Source organism: Bombus flavifrons, chromosome 6 (genome assembly GCF_040668555.2).
Source record: "Bombus flavifrons isolate JBK064 chromosome 6, iyBomFlav1_principal, whole genome shotgun sequence".
Taxonomy (NCBI): Eukaryota; Metazoa; Arthropoda; class Insecta; order Hymenoptera; family Apidae; genus Bombus; species Bombus flavifrons.
The window spans coordinates 14,844,514-14,859,964 of NC_138447.1; the positions used below are offsets into that span (position 1 = coordinate 14,844,514).

At 42.3% G+C, this 15,451-nt stretch overlaps 1 long non-coding RNA gene across 3 annotated transcripts in view; it reads right to left on the reverse strand.

The window, feature by feature from the left end:
* The window catches only part of LOC138180904 (uncharacterized), a 122,372-nt gene that overhangs the window by 93,310 nt on the left and 13,611 nt on the right, over nt 1-15,451 (reverse strand). For all 3 annotated transcript variants that reach the window (XR_011173397.1, XR_011173398.1, XR_011173399.1), the window contains exon 3: nt 14,665-14,852. This is a non-coding gene — a long non-coding RNA (uncharacterized LOC138180904). The remainder of the gene's footprint in view (nt 1-14,664; nt 14,853-15,451) is intronic.

Here is a 15,451-nt window from a genome sequence, read left to right on the forward strand (position 1 = left end):
ATGACGTGTTTCCAGCTCCTCCAGCTGGAAGCACCATCCATTAGAGGCACCGTGTTTAATCAGAACTCTAAAGTTTCTCGCCGACGCTCTTCGGTCAGCATAATTGGTCGCTCGTCGAGCGCGCGAGTATTTGCGTGCTGCTTTTGACTAAACTCGTGGAAATAAAAAAAGAAAAAAGAGAAGGAGGGGAAGGAAAAAGAAGAAAAAGGAGAGAAAAACAAACAAAGCGAGAGGAAGAAGGAAAGAGGAAGAAGAGGAGGAGGAGGAGGAGGAGGAGGAGGAAGGGTGAAACGGGAAGGTGAAAGAGGCGGAGGCAAGTAAGACGGAGGGGCAAGGATTGTATCGCCCTCGCTGAAAAAGAATAGAGAGAGAAGGCTCAAGGGGTTGCGCCCAGAGTAAACATGTCAAGCACAGTGCCGCCCATTAATTAGAACCCTCCCCTTGCTCTCTCTCTCTCTCTTTCTCCCTCTCTTTTATCCTTTGGTTCTTCACCGACGAAAGAAGAGAACTGCACGCGGTCGCGACTTCCACTCTGTATCGCGGTGAAAGTCTATCGGCTAGTCGCGAATCGCAAATCAAACGACACACCAGTACCGTCTTGGAAAGTTTAGGCAAGTTTAATTAATTATGTGGCTTTGGTACTTGTGCGAAACGAAAAGGTAATCTACCGGAGATGGAAGTATGAGAGTTTAAGATTGAATAGCGGGGTGAGCTTGGTACAAAGATTTAGCGTGGCGCAGGTATAGTTTGGTTCGGGTTACTTCAAGTAATTTATCGTAGTGATTTATGTTTATATGAACCTTATTTATTTGAGCCAAGTTTTAGTTAGCATCTGGCTTCCGCCGATTGAATTTACTTACTTGAACTCCTAATGTACGAGCGCAAAATTCTAAACGGAGAATCAGTGAATTTGTACGAACAACCGCTTCGTACAATGCAAATAAAATTGTAATTCGAACTACCTTAAAAGAATTCTCAATTTCTTCCTTCCAGAAGAGATTTCATTCGCACAGATCACAAGTGCAGCGATCTACCGTAACCGCACTGGAAGAACTTACTCGTATCGTAGTTCGAAGAACCAAAAGAAAGAACGAAAAGTCGTCCTTAACGCAATAATAACTAATTTCACCGCAGAAAATATTTCACCGGCATGGACCGTAACAAGTAGCATAGCAAAGCGTTCAGAGTGTCGAGATGGCGTGCGTTCACTCGAGCTGACTGTTTCGCAATTCAGAGTCGAAAGAATCCATAGTAATCGAGAGGGCCGGTCCAGCCGAATAGAAAGGGGTGAACCTAACGACAAAGAGTTTAATTATTTGTAGGAGGCTGTCAGAAGGTTTGAGGGACGTGGAGAGAATTCGAACCCTCGGCTTCTGGCCTCAGCTTCCCACGCCTCACCTGTCCGACAGAGATCCTTATCTTCGTTTGCACGAGGGGTGAGGGCAGGGTGCAACGCGAATGCAACACGGCAGATCGATTGTTCCCCTGTACGACGACAAAATGTTGTCGAGACAATGGGCAGAGGAAATAATAAACAAAAATACAAAATGAATTGGAGAAGGAGGAGAAGAAGAAAGTAGAAAAAAGATATACATATATAGTATACATGTACGCGTGAGTTGAATCAAAGGACTCGTGCGTGGCTACGAACCGGCTGAAAAGCCAACAAAACGAAAGGTCGATAAGTCGTGACCGACGAAGAAAGGAGACGGGAATGGAGGTAGGACGACAATATTAGTCGTTCATTATTCCTCGAGCACGTAATTACTAAGCCACCGAATGGCCACTCGTGAAGGCACGCGACCCACGCGACATATGGCCAACGTCGAGCCTACTACATTCATCGGTACACGTGAACCGCGAGATCCGTCGATCTGCTCCATACGTTTTTCATGAACTGATTCCTGGTTGACAAATTAAGACTCGAAGACGTACAGTCACATATAGGAAGTGAGTAACATCGACGTTGGTGAGTCACGCTCTTCGTCTATTATCGTGTTCACCATCGTTCTTTTACGATCGTGAGACGAGCTTTTTATCGTGAAACAGAATAATTCTATTATAAGCGATCACTGGAACTAGGAACTTGTTTATTTAAAGACGATAAAACGAAAAAATGTACGCAAAGGACATGTTCCAATTACTCTCAAAAAAGCTAATTCTCAAACAAACCTCGGACAAATACATCCTGAAATACCTTACCTTCTACTCTTGGTTAATCAAGCAGCCGCTGCACACCTGCACAACACTGGCATCGCAGAAGATAATCAGCAAATTTCCAAGGAAGCAATTACCAGCGCGGAAGGACACCGACAACCAGTCTCGGAAAATAAAAGCAACAGTCGTTCCAGTTTCGCGGTAAGCAAGAAATAACCAGAAGTCTCGTCTCCGGTTTTTATGAAAGGCGAAAGTACCGGTGGCTGGTAGGTTGGAAAACGTCAAATTAGAATTAGAGGGTAATCGAGGGACTGGAAGAGCCGCGAGCGTCGCAGTTTAAGAATAATACCCGGTCGTCAGCGTGGGCTTAATACCCTGGATGCAAAGCAGGCGAAACGATAAAGTCTTTCTCGCGGCGTGACGACGACGACAACGAACGAAGAAACGTCGTCGAGCACGGCGACGATACGACCGCGTCGACGGATAAGGCGCAGAGGCGCGAGCCACGGAAAATGAGAAAGGGCTAAGACGATGGGTTGGCCTGGGTTTGTTTTGAGTTTAACAGCCCCCCGACGCGGAATAAATTCCTTGGAAGGAAACCCTTTGGTGTCCGTAGCGTCACGCGACTAGGACAGACGAAGACGGAGGCAACAGTGCCTTCATTACTTTAATGGAGCGCGAGTGTCGGCGTTCTAGTGTCCCGGAAGAGGAGGGGAAACGACGAGAAGAGAGGAATACCGAAGGAAGCGTCGACTTCGAAGGATGTTATGAAATCGGCAGGATAATAACCCCGCCAGCGAAACAGTGGATGGAAGGTTGTGAGAGGGAGGAAGTGCTAATAGTCGAACAGCGACATTCGACCGACGCTTCGAGCTGTTGCTTTTCTGCGACTTAATCCGCCACCTTGCCCCGCGGCTTCTCAGCTATAATGTAAGCCGATGAAATGAAACGAACCTTCGGATAAATTGTAAGGGAGAATGGACTAAGTGACTTCTTGAAAGGAGCGTGCGAATTTGTGAAAATACCGCGAAATGTGAATCGTTTGTATCGTAATGATACGCATATGATACGTAATTCAACATTCTAATCTGCTATTTTGCGAAATCTTCTCCACAGCATTCGAAAGACTGAAAGAGGAAGAGACACAGTTTAAGAAAATTCATAACAGATGCGTTGCGTCTGTGTGATCCATTTGGACATTTGTTCATTAACATTTACAATATTTTAGTGTATTCTATCGATATCGTTAAGTCACAGGCGATTATCTGTTCTATATTCCGTACATATTAGAAATCACAGTTTCTTCAAACAAGAAAAACAAGAGAAAGATCAATGTACATACTTCTTTCTCTCGTAAAAATAAAACTTTCAATTCGATGTTTACTTTTATCCCTAAGAAATAGAGAACCTCGACGGAGGCGTACTGGCAAACGCGAACTCAGCGTTTCCTCGAAACGAAGGATCGCGAAAAAGAAGAACAAGAATAAGAATAAAGAAGAAAGGAAAGGGAGGGAAAGAAAAAACGGTTCGGTGAAAGGGAATCCAAGTGAGCCCGATGCAATATAGAAACGGAAATACATGAGCTTCCGGTCGATAGTTCGCACTCTCTGAAATACCAACGGGAATATCTGTCGGTGACATATTGCTGGCATCGTCGTTATGCCAGAAAGTAGAGTGAACCGTTTCTCTCGTCCTCTCTGTTCGTTCTACGTTGCTTTCTTTCTTCCCTCTCGCGGCCTGCCATTTCACTGACAACCTCTTCTGCGAAAATCGTCTCCATTCGGATTCAAATGAGGCCTCGTTCACACCATGCCACGCGTCATATACCCCTTAGGCGCTTCGAGTGGTTCGACGCGTCGAAATCGTTGGAAGAAAGAGGGTGGAACACGCTGATTCCTTCCTTGATACACTCCACGCTTTATAGCTATCCTATTTCGTCGAGATTATGCTTGAGATTTTTACTAAACGCTCTCAGCAATAAAGATAGTTGGTTCTCTAATCCTCCTTTTTTCATGTCTAAGATTATGGTCTGGTTATGACCTACGGTGAGCCTCGACTTTCGGATGATCGAACGTAAGAAAACTTTTTTATGTGGATAGTAAAAAAACAACGATTATTGTAGAAAAAGTGATTGAACTGGTCGTGCTTGAAAATTTATACTCGAGAATATTTATTTATTCGCGGTAATTCACTTGTGTGGATGTCCATTGTCCCGAATGTCCATTGAAAGATTAAGCGAATCTGAACTCGAATTGGAAAATTCAAATTAGAATATTCGAAGATCCTGTGTAGGATTGGATTTCGGAAATTGCAGCTACCTTCCAACAGCTTCAAACATAATCGTGCTGGTATAACAGGAAGAAGGTTTATTCAAAGTATTCTGAGATACAGAAGAAAGATAACCATAGACGAGATATTTGCATGTTGTTTTAGTTACTGCGAGTTTTACGTTTCGTGTCTTCGTACCTTAGTTATGATTCGTGTCTGTAGTTTATGTAAAACCAAGTTCAATTTCTACACCATCAGACTGAAATACATAAATACATACGTAATCGTATCTAGCACTGTACAAAGCGCTCCACGCACATTTTGTTACTATTTCATCGATACACGGAAGACCAGGCAGTGTTAATCCTTACTTTACGACGTTGCTTTCGCAGGAAAACGAGCGAATCAACGTGAAAGCTTAGGGAGCAACATGGAGCGCGTAACAAGTGCGTCAAGAGGAGAGCACGAGCGTAAAAGTTAGGCTGAAACAGCCGAAACGAGTCGCGCAAATAATTAAAGAAGAGTATTTTATTAAAACGTAAAACGCGTGTTAGAATCGAGGCTTTCCGTCAAACAGAAACGCCAACGACGTCGCTGTGCCTCGTATTGTGATTTCCGGGTTAATTAAGAGCGTCGTAAAATGCTTTTAAACCCGCCGCGTTACTCCAGCCAATTATTGTTTCTTTTTTTTTTTTTTTTTTTTTTTATTATAGACAACCGACTCGCCCGCGTCTTTTCGTAACGACTAGAGGGACCACGTTGTTCATCCTTCCTAATGAATATCTAACGCGACGAGGACTTCTTTCACGAGGCCATAAAGTGTACGCGACACGTCGCGACCGGAGATAAAAGCGAGGATGGACGCGACATCCGTCGTTTTTAATTCCTCGTGAGCCTCTCTACGGATGGTCTGTCGTATAGATTCATGGAGAAGGAAGGATGAAACACGACTTTATAGTTGTGGCAATAAAATGATCATTGTAATGCTATTGGAGAAATTATATCAGGTATTTTCAAATTGAACCTAGATAGATCCACCGGAGAGTGCTTATAGAAAACGTTGCAATTTAACAATTTGGTTTTTCTATAGGAAAATGTCCTACGTACGAATGAGAATGCTGTAGTATAGAATTTAAATGCAATTTGCCTCTCTAACTAGTTATTAGAAATGCCAGAAGACATAGAAAGAAATATAAGTGGCAATAAACGTCGGTTAATTATTTCTTAGCTTTTGTCTGTGCCAACTATCCAAAGTCTAAATGAAAATTGTGGTTTCTTTACAATTAAGAAGCGGAACATACAGGCACATATAATTTATATTTTCCATGAACTTGAACTTCCTTAATGCATAAGCTCTCTCTTCCTCCTGGAAAGATTGTTTCTTGGACATTTTAAGTTGTTTCTTCCAAGCATTCTTCAATTGTTTTACTTACTAAATGTAATCTGATAAATTTATACAAATCCGCGGTCTACTATGAAAATTTGATTACTGTAAATTAGTTAAAGTCAACAAAATGTGCAACAGAGATTGCTTGATGAACAATCCCTTCGAAGGTTTTACGGTCTCAACCAAGAAAACGAAAGTAAAACAGTCCTATTGACTTAACAAATCGTCATATTATATCTATCACTATGAAAATGGACTATAAGAACTATATAATCATTAAAAAATTGTAGAAACGCGTATGTTACCAAAAATTAGTTTAAAAATCAAAGTAACATAGAAAACGATCCTTCAGTCGCAGATATTGAACAATGTAGATTAACATAAATAACTTGTTCAAATTTTTATAAAACTATCGACGAAAAGTTTTCTATGGTAAATGAGACTGCCGTTGCTATGCAAAGTTGCGCGGTTCGGTTAGCTGATCACGATCCGTGGTTCTATTTTCAAAAGCGACGAAATTCACGAAGAAGGGCCGACGGGGTAAACGTTCGTCATGAAATACACGTACCAACAGAGTAGGACAAGAAACGATACAGTCGACGCTAAGGGAGAAACAAGATGGTAGGAGAGACAGCCAGTTAGCACTGTAACGGATCAGACCTAAGTACGTACTTAGTAGACCCGAAGCAGAGCCGGAGGCGTCTTAATCACGTAATTGCTCGCGAAATCCCGTGCCAGTGTATCCAGCCGCCTCTAACCACGGCGAGCCAGGACATTCCGTGGAAAGCCAGCCCGAACAACCCCTTTTCGACCGTAGCTGCTACGCATCCACAAGGAGACGAAGATAGTCGATCCGACTACAAAGTGATCGCAAACTGCTGCAGGCTCGATATCTTCTTACTTATTCATCCGTCGTTTCGTCTTGGCAATCGAAAATTACTCGGTCGCCAAGGTTCGCATCCCTGACAGGCTTTCCTACCTACACAGGCTCACGAAAGTATTCAAACATTCGCCAGACACCTTTTACGAATATATTATGTGCATTATACGAAACATTTTGAAATTTCATTAGTGTTTTCCCTGTTACGAGATTCGACTATCTTCGTTATATCGGAAAGCTTGAAACGAACTTGAAAATATTTAACACACACACATACAAAGGTATTTTCACAGAAGTATTTAAAGGATCGATTGTCTATTTTATTAATGAACTTCGATATTCAATGAAACGATATTTAACATTTATATGATTTATATGATATATCGAATGACGATGATATTGAATTTCTGTTTAGATTTAAAATATTAAATCGGAATATTTGATACCGAGACTTCGAGAACTTAAATTAGTATAAATTTCCTTTAAATACAAGCTTAATTAACTTCGCTCCACCCTTATCCAGCCCCTCGCTAAACTTCTAATCACCGACAAAGCACCCGCCACGCTGCATCGGCTTAATAAAAATTTGTCTCGCTGCGGGTGGCCACCGGTTTACGAGTTTTCTATGGAACACGGTGTCTGGGGTGGCTGTTTTCCGAAATGATAGTTACGATCACGAGCTAGCCATTGTTTCCCGTTCCCTCGATTCCCAATGATCATGAAGAAGTGGCTCTGCTCAATATTCAATAATTCGCCGGTCAGTCGTGCTCGCTCCCCTAGGGTCGTTCTCCGACCCACGCATAAAATATCGCCGAAAGAAATCGGAAGTCGACAGTCCATCGAGTTCCACTGTCCGCCACGGAATAGAGGTTAACTCCTTCCGGTTACTTCGACGAATATCCGCGACGATATCTCACGTTAATGGCGCTATTAACGATAATGTTCACGAACACAGTTCGCGATCGTTCGCGAGCACCACTCAACGAACAAAGAAACGATAATTGCCACCCTCTTGAAGGCTATACCCCTCTTTCGAAGACAAGGACGCAGTAGCTTCGATGGGAAACGAATAATGTATCACCGAATGCTAATTTGCATGATTGCTACCGGTAGCTTGTTATTTCCTGCAAATTTGCCCCGTAGAATTCTCTATGAGCCTGGCTGGTAGATACGCCCGGTAGAATTCCCTATGAGTTAACTTTCCTGCACTGCGATTAATTCGCGGACTTCTCGATGAGTTTCCCTCGCTGTCTGCTGACTCGCGAATTTCCAAACGCTTTTCGAGAATATTTACTTGCAACCGAATGTGAGAAACAGGACATCTTGTATATAGTTTTTGGAGAATTATATAATAAATATTATATTATTGAGGCATAGGAAAAGCGTAGAAAAATCGTCAATAAAATACCTCGCGAAGAAATATTCCAATTATATACAGAAAAAGGCTACACTAATCTGAACACTATAAGCAATCAACGAGATGAGAATCCACGACACGAGGGCACGATTTCTCGCACCAGGCAGAAAGAAATATTCAAATATTGGATTTTAATAAACGATAAATAAGTCGACGAAGGATCGTACACGTAAAAATAGTGGGAATCTCGGCCACCCCGAAGGAAAATAATATTCGAGACCGCGCCGATATTCGTCGTCTACGAAAACGGTGCGGCCTTACGTCCCAATGGCTCTAACGTTATTTCCAGCAAGATTTGCCTGAAATTTGCTTCCGTGCCCGTACCAGAAGCCCATAAATATGTAATACCTCCCATATCGTACGGTTTGCTTTCCGTCCGCCTCTATTTCGATCTCTCTTTCTCTCTCTTTCTTTCTCTTGTTCAAGCAACGGCATCCCCTTGCGCTTCGTGGCCCCGTCGCCGATTCACGGTGACTCTCGCAACCCCTTACGTGTTTTTGCGGGGCTGTAGTAGCTCGCGGCAATATAAGGGGAAACACGGTAAATCATTTGTCCCGAAAGAAAACACAATGCAATATCCCGGTCGTCCCGGTCGAGACGCCACCGCGTATGTCTCTCCTATTCTCCCTCTTTCTAGTTCTCTTCTTTTCTTCTCTTCTCTCAGCCTGCTTCGTATGCTTCATACTTGGCTTTCCTCGTTCTTTCTTTCTTTCTTTTTCTTTTCGGTTCTTTTCTTCGTTGGTGCTGGTATCTCGGTTCTCGCAATCTTGGCGTCTCCGTCGTTTTTCGGGGGAATCGCGCGAGCCATAAGTCAACCCCTTATATCGGCAGAAATGCTTTAAAGTGGCACGCGCTCTTATAAGCCATGTGCAACCATGGTAAGAGAAGGTTTCGGCCGTTTACGAACAGAGGAGAGACGGTTGAAGGTAGAAAGGGATAGGTGGAACGTGTTTTATCGCCGCTGTTAAACGACCGACAAGAATGACACGCGGGCAACCTTCGCGACGATTCCGAACGACGTGTGTCGTTAAAGTCGACCCCCCTCGTCCGAACGGGATAAAATCAGTTTGATTTATGCTACGAGGATTCAACCACGCGAAGATTTGTATGGAAAGTACTCCACTTAGTGGTGGAAATTGATTACTGGAAAGAATTCTCGTCAACTAAGGATAATCTTCAGGATGCAGCACGCTTGCCTTCGTTATCGATTATTCACATCTGGAGGAAAAAGAATTATGGGGTTGCTCTTATCAAGTGATCGATAGTTTTCACCGATAAAGATACACGAACGGATCGAATGATTCGGATCAAGCACGCGAAAGAAGGCTGTGAGATCATCCATGTTCTCAGATTGATGCGACCAAATGTACCTACCGCGAGAACATGATTTACCTGAAGTATATTAGAGTGACAGAGATCGTGGTAGTTTTCTGACGAAACTCGTCGATAAACTGTGTGTTAACGTTATTTCTATTTTCGAAACTGATGAATATCTGGACGAACCAGGCATGGAATGATCGTACGTACAATTTGTATCAGTGTTTCCGTTCAAAATGCACGATGCTTGTCATCCTACTGGGCGCGAATTAAAAACATCGGAAGATTCCCTCTCGTGTCTTGATCCCTTACAAAAATGACGATGTTATTGTTTTAAACGATCCTAAACAAGAGACAGAAGCGGCTTATATCGATCTTCCTCAAGCATCTTTCGTACGATGTGTACGATGTGTACTTCGGAATTAAGTAGTTCTCGCGGGTCTTTCGATATTATTTGTCCAAGCGGAGACATGGAAAAGGGCAAACAAGGTCGAGTGTCGATGGTACAGCACGAAATCGTACCTCGAACAAGGGGCTTACATTAGAGCCCTCGTGAGGTTGGCCAGGAAACTCCACATATTTCTCCCTCTTTGGTTATTGGCTATGGGTAGAGACGAAGAGAGAGAGAGAGAGAAAAAGAGACAGAGAGGGAGTGAAAAAAAGAAAAAGGGAGAGAAAGTTGGGGAATAGGATGAAGTGGCAAGAGGAAGAGAACGGTAAACCGCGATCCAGAAAGCATTTCTCGACATAACCTAAAATAATGCCCGACAGAATCGAACAAAAGCATGAAATATGGACTGAACCGACGTCACCAGTCCCTCTGTCACACACGGTAACTTATGATACGCTTCCTCTCTCTTTCCACGCACGCTCCAAGGAAAACATTGTAACGCGACGACGACGTGCCCATTGTAATTTAACGGATGCGTTCCGCCGTTCGCGAGATTTTTATCTTTTTCTCCTGGTTTCGTCCCTCGAGGATTTCCCATCTTTTTTTCTCTCTCCTATCTTTCCCGATTCGCCGAGAGTTGCGTTCTTTCCAGAGAAGTTTAAGAAGAAGTGGCTTAAAGCACCGGCAACCAACGGGAGGAAACATGACAAATTCTTCTTGGCGAAGAAAGGAACGATTTAACGAGTCGTCGCTGTACCGAGCTTTCTGTTCGTTGGGATTTTTACCGCAAAAAAAGAGGAAAAACTCGATGTAACGAGATTAACAAGAGAACGATCTTTCAGCTGAGTTTCGCGGAGAGTGAAACGAAAACGAGGATGGCTCGATTCGAGACTTACGACGAGGAAACTTTTAATAGGATCGAGCGAATAGTTTTGAATATGCACACGTTTTTTTATATCGAACATTTGAATGATAGAGACAATTAATTTTTTTAACTGATTGGTACGAAATGCGTGTTTGAATCGTATGGTTCTCGTAGCAGACACGATAAGAACAAACTGATGAAACTTGCATCGATGTATATACGTAGATCCGAATAACTTTGTATTAAATTTTTCTTCTAAACTCTGGCACTTTCCAATTTTCCACGTTTTCCTTTCAAAAATAAATTCAGTCCCAGCGTAAACTATCTAACTGTAAGAAAATTTCTTAACTTCTCCATTCTGATGGCTGTGACAGATATTATATTGCACGTCACAATGCTCACATCGTTAAAGACGATCACAAGGCTTGTATCATGTACGATAAGAAGAACTGAAATAAAAAAATTAGATTTTTACTCCGAGACTATTTTATCTATGTCCCAAAATGGTCTACAAAGGTCCCATATAACCAGTTAGCTAATCTAAAAAGGCTCGTGGAAATCACTCGCTTTTGTCGTTGTTGCACGAAAATCCCTCGAATTTACGAAGAACCCACAAAGTACATAGCGACATTTTTTACCTATTTCTACGAACAATGAATGCTATCTACTTGTCTACACTCTACGATATTCTGAAAGTCAATCGATTTCGCGGTATAGGGCCAAGTACGTGTTGTCCGGGGCTGTCGACCCTCCTCCTTTCTAGTTTGCTCTCTGCATAGGCGTAAATTATAATGCCGGGGCTTAGAGACCGCCACTCTGACAAATTACAGGTTTGTTCTCCGGCCACCGGGACGCGCGTCGGAGATAGATTTCGTCGTTCCATCACCGTCGCTCTCCAAACCGGACCTCGCATGGCTATGCATATTAATTCAATTTCGACCCTCTCCGCGTTGCTTCCAAAACCTCCCACCTCCTCAGCCACGAACTTTTATTTTCAAATTTCTCTCTTTCTTCCAAGAGATCGTCTGTTCGCTTGCATCCTATCGTCTCATTTGTGTTTCGCGTTATGTTACGTGTTTTAAGAACTGTACGTTATTGCTCTTGGTTTTTCATCGAATGTCTATGCTTTCGGAATATGTTCCTCGTGATATGAAATAGAAATTGACTCGTAGTAGTGTTTTGATTACGTCTTGCGCAATAATTTACCAATCAACGATATTACTAAATTGACAAGCAACAAGTTATTGGTTATAGATTTCTCTGTTTAACGTCATATGGAGTAATTGCTTGCTGGAATTTATAAAATTTACATGTACAATCTCATCTGTTTTGTTCATAACCAAGCTATGTGTAATAATAATAGCAATATAGATAATAACATAGACAATAATAATATAAATAATAATATATAACTAAGCTATTGTGCGACAGAATATTCTACATTGAGCTAATAGCGTGTAACTCGTAACCTGTACGTATTGTTAATAATAATTCAATTACGCAAGAGCACCCACATACACGCACAAAATGTATATTTCATATTGAAGCAAATACGCGAAGCTTGTTGTGCAACGAAACAGTTATATTAACACTGCTCAGATCGAGGCTCGAAAACTTGTGTCACAGATCACGTTGTATCTAAGAAATATTCTTCTCGTCTTTAACTTCCATCCTCTCTTTTCGTCTCTTCTTTTGTTTCCTTCCTTCCTTCCTTCCTTTCTTTCTTTTTCCCACCCTTTTTCCTCGAAAATAAACGCAGAAATAAACGCAGCCATTGTCTAACTAAATGAAACAAGACTCGAAATCCTCTCTCTTAATCAGTATCATTACGTGGCTCTCTCCTAAGCCGCTTTATTCCCAGCGCATATCGTTAAGACTCTCGTCCACGATCCGAAGGAAATACCCGCGCGCTCCGCCTTCGTAAGACGACGCCGTTTCCGCTTCTCGTTTCCATACCGGCCGAGGGAATTAATTGCGACGACCGTGTCTTAATTGATAACGAACAGCGTTAAGTTCTCGCGTAATGTCCCTTCCGAAAGCGAGACAAGAGACGCGCGAATCAATGGAAAGCGCGATGGAGGGTCGAAGGAGACGGAGTAAGATGCTCGTCTCCAGCCAGTCCAGACTAACGGCCGACCGTGGAAGCACAAGAGGTGAAATAATGCCGACCACGAAGCCGTATTTGCATTAGCTATTCGTTTGACCCTAAAAACTGTCGGAACTGCACTGGCGAATGCTCGTAAAGCCAGGCTATGTTACAAGGGGATCGTAGCTACGCTCGAAATCTGAAACTCGACTCGAGATGGACCCCGAATTCTCGCGATTCTGCGATTGGGAGACGAGATTCGTTGGTAGATTCTTGGAGCGCGGAGATCTAAAGATTAAGACTTGACACTTCCCTCGGTGTACACACACTATGTAATATATATGTCGGATTAAGGTTGGAATTTCGGGCGTTCGATGAACCTTTACTCAAATTTACCATCGCGGATATAGCTGATGTTTATTGGTACAAATGTGGACACTACAAGAGGCTATAAGTAATGGCGGCGATAGGATGGTCGAGATGTTGATGACAACGAATTGAGGTTCGATAACAAGTCCACGGTCCACGGGATGACGAATAACAACGTAATACACGATTCTGATAACTCTCTCGATAACTCAATCAACAATTCGCTCAACGACCAACGACCAACGACCAACGACCAACGACCAACGACCAACGACCAACGACCAACGACCAACGACTAACTGACTAATTAACTCGTAATCCAAATGAAACTGTCCTTATATAGTCCTTTTCCCACTCCTTGGGTCAATCTTTGTTTTTAAGGAGAGCCATATAATCACTCCATACCTCTGTCAGGTACAGGTCCCTCCCTTGACCGTGGCTACGTTCAGTGACCCGCTATGTCACTTCGAGCCCGAACCCATCGTTATAAAGCCAGATTAGAACATTAAACTATTTCTTATTTTTATTACTTAAGTGTAGCTATAGTAAAAGTCTGGACTAGAGTATTAGGGTTTTTCCCAACATTCCAGACGGTAAATCCCGATGTTCTTTCATCTCCGACATATAAATTATATACACAGTTTCGAAAACTGAGGAATTATTTGCCTGACGATGTGCAGGTACTTTTCGCATAGTAATTGCTATATACGTTACTGTTTGTATTGTATTTTAATTCATTATATAGACTGTCCAATTATGTCGTACTATATCGTTAATTATATATTAAACCCGAGGTGTAGCGTTGCAATTTTACCATTTATGGTTTATAATTAATCAGTCGTCATTTACATTTCTGTATTTCATCATGAATATGAATAGCATTCTATTGGCAAATATTACCGCAGAAAGAAGGTTGCACTTTCATCCTACTTTCCATCGATGACTTTTGCAAGCTACTATTAACAGAAGCAGCACCACTTTGACGTGCTAAGCGTCCTAATATATCTAGATATCCTTTTCGAGCTGATGAAATTAACGATGGGGTTGATTTCAAAGATCGAAAATTTAGCAGCGTTCGTAATCTTTTCATTGAAACTACTTCAACCGAAACTTTCGTTTTATTAATCGATTTAATGCTACGAAATTGGTTTAACTCTAAGGATATCTAATTCTAACCTAACCGCAATCTAATTCCAGATATCCTAGAAGAGTTGAACCAATTTCGTAGCATTAAATCGATTAATAAAACGAAAGTTTCGGTTGAAATAGTTTCAATGAAAAAATTACGAACGCCGCTAAATTTTCGATCTTCGAAATCAACCCCATCGTTAATTTCATCAGCTCGAAAAGGATTTCGAATTTCCTCGTGAATTAAGATGGTGCACAAAGCTACGTAACATCGCGATATCCGAAAGCAAGTCAGACACAATGTAATCAAGGATATCTCGCTGTGAGCAGTAAAACGCTGAATTACATGCATCATGCACGGCATAAAAATCCACGGAAGGAAGTATTCATACGACTCACCCCATAAATCGATACTTCGTGGAACGCTGGAGTCGTAGGTGCCTGGCAGAGAAAAAGAAGATGGTTGGTCACGGACGTTCCACGGGGTCAATCCTTTCGTTTCGTCGATCGCGTGTCTTCGGTGTGTCTCGACATGACGAATACGCCACGGCTGGTCGCACAATGTATCAGATTTTACGAGCGGCCACCTAGAAAAAGAAAAACGAACGAAGGAGACGAGTGTGACAGAGGAAAGAAAGAACGAACGAGAGAAGTTGGAGCGAAAATGGGGTGAAAAGGGGTGAAAGAGGTGAAAGAGGTGAAGGGACAAAGAGCAGCGACCGCGGGGGCAGATTTTATTACGTTATTTTGTTAATGCACTCGAAGGCTGGTGATCCACGCGCCTCCAATGCGTCACGAAAAAAATATTACGTCTTTACGGTCAGAAAATCAACCATGAAAACCTTTTATGCCTTCCTTCTTCGGGTTCGTTTGCAAAATTTCACCTACGCGAGATCTCGTCCTCGGAACGAGCAACGAAACTCCTTAAACGAGGTTGATAACAACGAAGGAAAATCATAGCGGTGTAAGTGAAGACTTTGAGAGTTTGAATTTAGTCGCGTAATGTAACTTTTAAAAGTATCACCTCTCTGGTTTCATAATTGAATAACTTTTATCTTTGCCGCGATACGTTTTCATAACTCGAGGAAGTATAATAAACGTAGAGCATTAATTTATGAGAACTACGTTTGTAGGTGACTTTTAAAAAAACCGCTGGATTACTATAATATCTCGCACTACCGAAACT